Genomic DNA, 7,014 nt, shown 5'->3' on the forward strand with positions numbered 1-7,014 from the left:
TATTCCTTGCTATTCTATGAATACCATCAAATAAACAGAATACAACATGTGACACAAACCTTCTTAACTTTTACAAGCCATATAAATTCCCTCTACATCATCTGTTTCCATCATCTATCTATATGCACTTTTATCTCAAATTACTTCTATATGTATCACAAGATGTATGTGTATTAAGATGGTTCTATTTGGATTAGGAGAAGAGCTATTCTGGATTCCTGCTTAAAAGTCATTAATGTTTGAAAGTTTTAACCGATATTTTTGTTCAAGCCGAGACATTAAACAGATTAAGCAATCAAGGACTCAAGATTCCTTAAAGCAAATCAAGTTTTATGTTCCTTCTATGACCTCTTTGTTTTGTTGTGCATCTTAGTCTGACCAGGGTTCAAAACTTACTAACATGAAATCTAATAAAAAGCTCCTTTTATTTTATCCACAACAAAAATGAGTAAATTAAAACATCTTAGAGGACTAATAACTAACAAATAAATCCCATGTGTAAAGGCATGAGAAAGCAAAGGAAATTTCCTACTTAAGGAAGAAGTAAATGGGCACAAATGACTAAAGGCATATAGACAGCGACTGGCTTGGGGAAATCTAGAACTGAGTCTTAATAATTTGGTTAATATTATTGGCTGAGAAATGATATCACTTTACCAAGGATCTCTTGAAAATTAGAACTGTTGGCTTTTCCTGGAAACTGCATTAACTTTTCACTTTGGCTGACTGGCTGAGTCAGAAATGTACAAAGTATATACACTTGTTGTAAGCACTCAATGGTAGATTACTTAGCAAATTTTTTCAATCTTAGATAAAAAAATAAACAACTCACTTATTAGATCCAGCCTTGTTCCTGGAACTGCTAACTTACTAACTTCTAGCAGTCTTGCCACTACGAATAGTAATATGAGACGTTCAAATCATTTTTTAAAAATATTTTATTGTAATTAATAAAAGGGTTACATGATATTTGCCATATAGAAGGTGCATTAATTCACATACATTGATACCCTTTCACATGTCTTGGTCCCCATTACCCTCCCCCATACCTCGCCATCTTGGTTTTCTCCCCTTCCCTATCCAATTTCAAATAACCAAATACAAATATATCTAATATATCAGATAACAAAGTGAGATACTGTAACAATATGATAAAACCAAGGGACAGCAAAAGAGATGAGAGATAACATAGTACATTAAGGACAATAATCATTCATTATATGGCTTTTGTTTCAATATACTGGAGGTCCTTTCAACTAGCTTCATACTATATGGCCTCATGTGTCAAGGTTTTGCTCTATTGCAAATCTCTGCTAGTAGAGCCCAAGGTTTCTACTGATTATGACAAATGAGGGAAACCATTGAGCCTAAGTTCCTTTGAGTCTGGCTTACTTCACTTAATATGATTTTTTCTAAGTCTTTCCATTTCCTAACAAATGGGTCAATGTCGTTTTTTCTGACAGCAGCATAGAATTCCATTGTGTACAAATACCACATCTTGTTGATCCACTCATCAACTGAGGGACATCTAGGTTGGTTCCATATCTTTGCTATGGTGAATAGTGCTGCAATGAACATTGTTGTGGTAGTGGATTTTGTAGGGGCTAGAAATGGATGATAGAGAACTAGATGACGCACATCAAATAGTTTAATAAGGCACTCTTAAAATGTCCTTTATATTATTTTGGGGTTATTTCAAGTTTAAAAAAGGTATCACATGTTACTTTTTATATTAGCTTCATTCATTTCTTGATATACTTTATTTCTTTAAGAATTCTGTGGGATGATCACTTTCTCCTTTAAATCATGATTCTCTTTGCCTGTAGGAAATGAGTGATTTTTTTTTTCTGTTGGGGAAGTTATGTATGTGTCAACTTTGATAACTATGAGCTCACCAGAGTAGTAAAAATGGTGTACAAATGGAATAAAGAATCTTAGAGTGGGAGTTTGGCCTAGAGTGCTTGCCTAGCATGCATGAAGCCCTATATTTAATTCCTCAGTACCATATACACAGAAAAAAAAACAGAAGTAGTACTGTGACTCAAGTAGTAGAGTGCTAGCCATGAGAAATCCCAAGGACAATGTGTGGGCCTTGAGTTCAAGCCCTGGGATTAGTTGAGTGGATTGAGCTCAAGGCCTGGGTGCTGTCCCTGAGCTTTTATGCCCAAGGCTAGAGTTCTACCACTTTGAGTCACAGTCTCACTTCAGTTTTTCTGGCAGTTAATTGGAGATAAGAATCTCATGAACTTTCTTGCCTGGGATGGCTTTGAACCATGATCCTCAGATCTCAGCCTCTCCTGCCCAGGCTGACTTCAAACCATAAACCCAGATCTTAGCCTCCTGAGCAGCTAGGATTATAGGTGCAAGCCACCAATGAAGATTCTGACTTTTTAATTATTTTATTTTAAGGATTTTTTGCTTGGTTTTATATCTAAATACTCCTCCCTCTTTTTTGGGGAGGGGTTCATGGGACTTGAACTCCAGGCCTTGGTGTTGTCCCTAAGCTCTTCAGCTCAAAGATACCACCCTACCTGCTGAGCCATAGCACTACTTCTGATTTTCTTGTGGTTAACTGGTGATAAAAGTCTGATGGACTTTGGTGCCCAGACTGACTCTGAATTGCAATCCTCATATCTCAGCTCCTGAGTAGCTAGGATTACCTGTGTGAGCCAAGATGCTTGGCTTCTAAATACTCCTTATCCTAGCTATTGGTCTGAAATATGCTGTTCAGAGCCTCTCTAGTAATTTTTTTCTTCAGATATTTTTTCAACTTTATTTGAGGTGCATACCAGCAGCATCTTATTGTCTACAACTGGGTAAACAAAACCCAATTATGAAACTGGTATCAAAACTCACATGGACTGAACAAAAGAGAAGAAAAAGTAAATCTTAGTCTCAGAAGAATTAGTAACTTCTAAGCGCTCCCAATTCATGTCTGTTAGACAATATGTCCTGTGTAATGGCAAATGAAAATAATTGGTTTAGGAAAAAGAATTCTGATTTAAGAAAGAATTCATACTTAAACACAGACAGCCTCAACTAGTTTAAAAATATTTGTTACTATTTCAGGGCTTAGTATCTGAATAAATATGCTGAAATATGTTACCTGTATTTGGATTTGAAATGTGCCTTCAATGTGAAGCAGTGCCTGGGACTCTGCATCAGGAGATAAATCATGTCCTAGCAAACATCAGACTTGCAGCTCTCAGCCACCCCAGAGAGGAAAGATTCCAGTCATATTCATTTAAAAAGTGTTTCACTATAGGGAGTACCAGATACTAAAAAGAGGATAAAATTCCCCCCCCCCTTTGGAACTAGTCTCCAAGTATGTCCAAATTATGCTGCTGCTAGGAAGTCCACTATGGCAGAGTTCTTTACTACAGTGTCAGGAAACCCTAGAGGTCTAGGAAAGGGCTGACATTCACACCTTTTATGACTGTACGGTAACATGTTCCAAACCAAATACCAGAAGTTACCAGATGCATGGCAGTCACAACTCTGTCGTATTGTCTAAATGTATTCTTAAATCGATGATAAGGGCTAATAGATTGGTCTTGTAACCAATCAGTCTCTTCCTTTGTTGCAGAGGGAGTTCCTTGGGAGATGGCACTCGAAGATCAAAGCCTTCTTGCATGAAGCACCCTGCTTTCATCCTTTGTGGTGGAGGGTCCTTGGACTGAGAAGCTGAGCATCCAATGGCTTCTGTTCCTTTGAAAGGCACTGGGCCGTTGGTAGGTGCAGCTACTGCTTTCGAGATCAGTGTCTTGAAAACACTTTGGATTCGGCACTATATAAAAAGCAATGGTCGATTTACCCTCTAGGAATGTCCAAAGACACCAACTTTTTGTGGTTCCCAGTATGTTCTGTGGGCCAGTTGAAACACGGTCTGTGTTATGTCCCATTGCAAATTTTTAAATTTTTGTGTCCTTTATCTTGTATATCAGTTTGTCTGATTTGTGGAAGGAAAGGGGAATCACAGAAATGGTGGGACAAAGGGTTAATCAACTCAACAACTATATTTACCAGACACTATGTTGGAAACTTTGAGGGCTGGAGGGTCTGAAGGAACCTGGATGTTTTGAATATTACCATGTAGTAATTCTAGACATCAGATCCCATTTATTATCAGACAGAAAGTTCATCAGAGCTTTCAACTATCAATTATTGAGGGCTTCTGAATTCTAATTGCTTGGTGATGGTTCCAAAATATTTTTTTGCAAAGATTCAATCCCTTGACATATATAGAATCTTGAGTGGTCAGTTAACAATCTGTCCAAGATTTTCTTAGGTGTCCAGAGCCAAGGAGGATAGAATGAATGTCTCTCTGTACATATACCTGTTACTTATACTCCTGCACACACATAGGGTAGAGATTTCCCTATGATGCAAGCCAAGAAACCTCTTAGCATCTGATTCCGAACACATTCTCTAAATTCCATCTTCTCCAATAAATGAAGAGGCCCTCTCAAGGCCCAGTCTCTCCCAACAACTTTATCCTGAACGTTCTTTCTGTGCTGTGGATCTCCCTCCTATTTGTCCCATTCACCATCAGGTGGGCATGAAAAAAGAATGCCATTAAATCTTTCAATAGATGTTATCACAGACTGAAAAGGTGAGTAGGGAGGCTCAACAAAGTTTAGGTTCTGAACTTTGCCAACCATGTTATAATGCTGAACTACAATATTTAAGAATAAGGATTTGTATTCACATCCAGGAATTCTTAAGCCACACTGATAATGGAGTCATCCTGTCTGGAGCTGCCAAATCTCCACCCTGTCAGAGAATAATAAATGTTGCTCAGATAGTCAGACGTACAGAGTCTCCATGAGATTCTCTTAACAAGGTCCAGCTGCTGTTTTATTCATTTAATATCTTCTGGGTTTTATCCTCTTGGATTAGATTCTGGTTTGACACGGTAACATCTGTTGATCTCTGCCTATTTTTTGATCTTAGTGGAAAAACAGATCCTTTGATTACTATGTCATTTTCTTGAAGCAATGAAGAGAACTTCAGAGAAATGTGTGTGTACCTCACATTTCTGTGTAATGGGAGGACAAGGAGAAAAATATATATATATATATGAAGCAAAAGAGAACTCAAAAACCATTTGGCATGTAACAGAACAGACTTGTAATTCTTCTCAACAGTTGCTGGTGGCTTGTGTGCCTGTACTGATAACTTTGTACTGTTTGCAAATGATATTCAAACTGCCTTTCCAAAAGGTTCCCTGCCCCTATATATATTTATATATGAACATATAATACATATATTTAACTATGTGTAATATATACCCTAGCAACAGCAAAGAAAACAGGTAGGTCATAGTAAGGAATGTTGGATATACACATAGAAAGCATATTCACTTGATTCATATCACATGAAAGTGATATTTACTTGATAGGATCTAAGCATAAGGAAAGTACAGGAAGTTACATGAAGAAATGATCCATATACCCACAGTACCTGCTTTCTACTATACCTTCTCCCTTCTAGTCTGCATGTGTGGCTTATGGGGAATTTCCAATGACCATATAATGACTAAGAGGACTAGATTCTGGTTTCCAAATAGTTCTGAAAATGTGCAACCACCACTTACAAGTGGACAAATGTGGTAGGTACTATGTTATCTCTAGGGGCGTCTTTGGAGAAAAGTGGTGAAAGATGATCTTCAAAATATATATGTAGTAAGTAATGTTGCCTTTTTTGTGAATTTCACTTCAACAGAAAAATGATTAGGCATGCAATTATATATCAAGTCACGTACTGTAGCTAGGGGGCTGATTAGATAACAAGAGAATGAAAAGGAAAATCATTTTAAAATAACAAAGCAGTCATAGTACAGTGCTTACCTGTACTGCAAACTGTTTTAGAGGTAGAGATAGGAGAATTGCAGTGTGAGATCACCCTTGGAAAAGTTAGCAATATGCTATCTTAAATAATCTGCCAAGTGTTGTAGCATATACATATAATTCTAGCTACTCTGGAGATGAAGGTGGGAGACTGTTCCCAGAAAATGTGTGAGACAGTTACTGAAAACAAACTAAGCAAATCAAAAGGACTGGCCATGCTCAAATCGTAGAGCACATGCTTAGCAAGCCCAAGGCATGAGTATATGCCTGGTTTCAGAAACATGGAATTCCACTTATCAATGTCAACCTGTCAGCCACTGTTGGCTATTCAATTTTCTACCAGCAGAACCCAACACCAAAGCCTTTGATATGGAGTAATTGCCTCAAGTGGCAGAATGATTCCGCTGGATTGCTTCCCTCACACAAGAGGCAATATTTTGACCTCACTGGAACAGATACATGAGTGACTTCATTGAACCATAGGTTAACACTACCAACCAGCTGTGTTAGGCTGTCTTGAGTCAGTGGGCAAAAAAATGCGAGTTCCCCTGTTGGCTATAGTGACTACTTTTAGCTGCAAGATACTTCTCAGGGTTTGATTCTAAGTCCTGGGATGTAAGTCAGTGGAAAACTAAGTCAATCCAGGTAGGACTGAACCAAATCTTTGTGTGCTTTAGAAATCAATATTTGTAGCAGCCAACAGGTAAATAAGAGTATTCAACTGGTGTACTTGCTGGTGGCAAACATGCAAGAAACAGATGAAGGTAATTATGAACCTAGCTATGTGTCCATAACCAGTTTTAGAGGGGATTTCTGCAATTTTTATGAGTCATTCTCCTTACACTGTTATGAGCATGCTTACATTCATGTATGCTTATATAAGGCAAATATCTTTCTTTTTTTGCCCTTCCATTACCTTTCCATGTAACAGAAAATATGCTGATTTTATGCCTACATTAGAGTATTATTAATTCTACATGGTAATATCCTAGTTACAGATGATTAGAATAATCATCACTTGGGGACTTTACCTCCTTTTCTAGAGAAGATATTAATGTGCTGTTACGTGTATGGGGTGATAGTTACATCCTGTTAATGCAGAATCATAACCTCCTTATTGTCTGTCTTTGTATACTTGGCCAGCTTGAGGAGATGCACAAGGGAG

At 37.7% G+C, this 7,014-nt stretch overlaps 1 pseudogene; it reads right to left on the reverse strand.

Moving 5' to 3' along the window:
* Window positions 1-3,395: 3,395 nt before the first annotated feature.
* LOC150064108 (mitochondrial inner membrane scaffold 1 pseudogene) lies at window positions 3,396-6,773 on the reverse strand (annotated as a pseudogene).
* Between the last annotated feature and the right edge of the window lie 241 nt (window positions 6,774-7,014).

Source organism: Megascapheus bottae, chromosome 4 (assembly GCF_031878675.1).
Source record: "Megascapheus bottae isolate mThoBot1 chromosome 4, mThoBot2.hap1, whole genome shotgun sequence".
NCBI classification, from domain to species: Eukaryota; Metazoa; Chordata; class Mammalia; order Rodentia; family Geomyidae; genus Megascapheus; species Megascapheus bottae.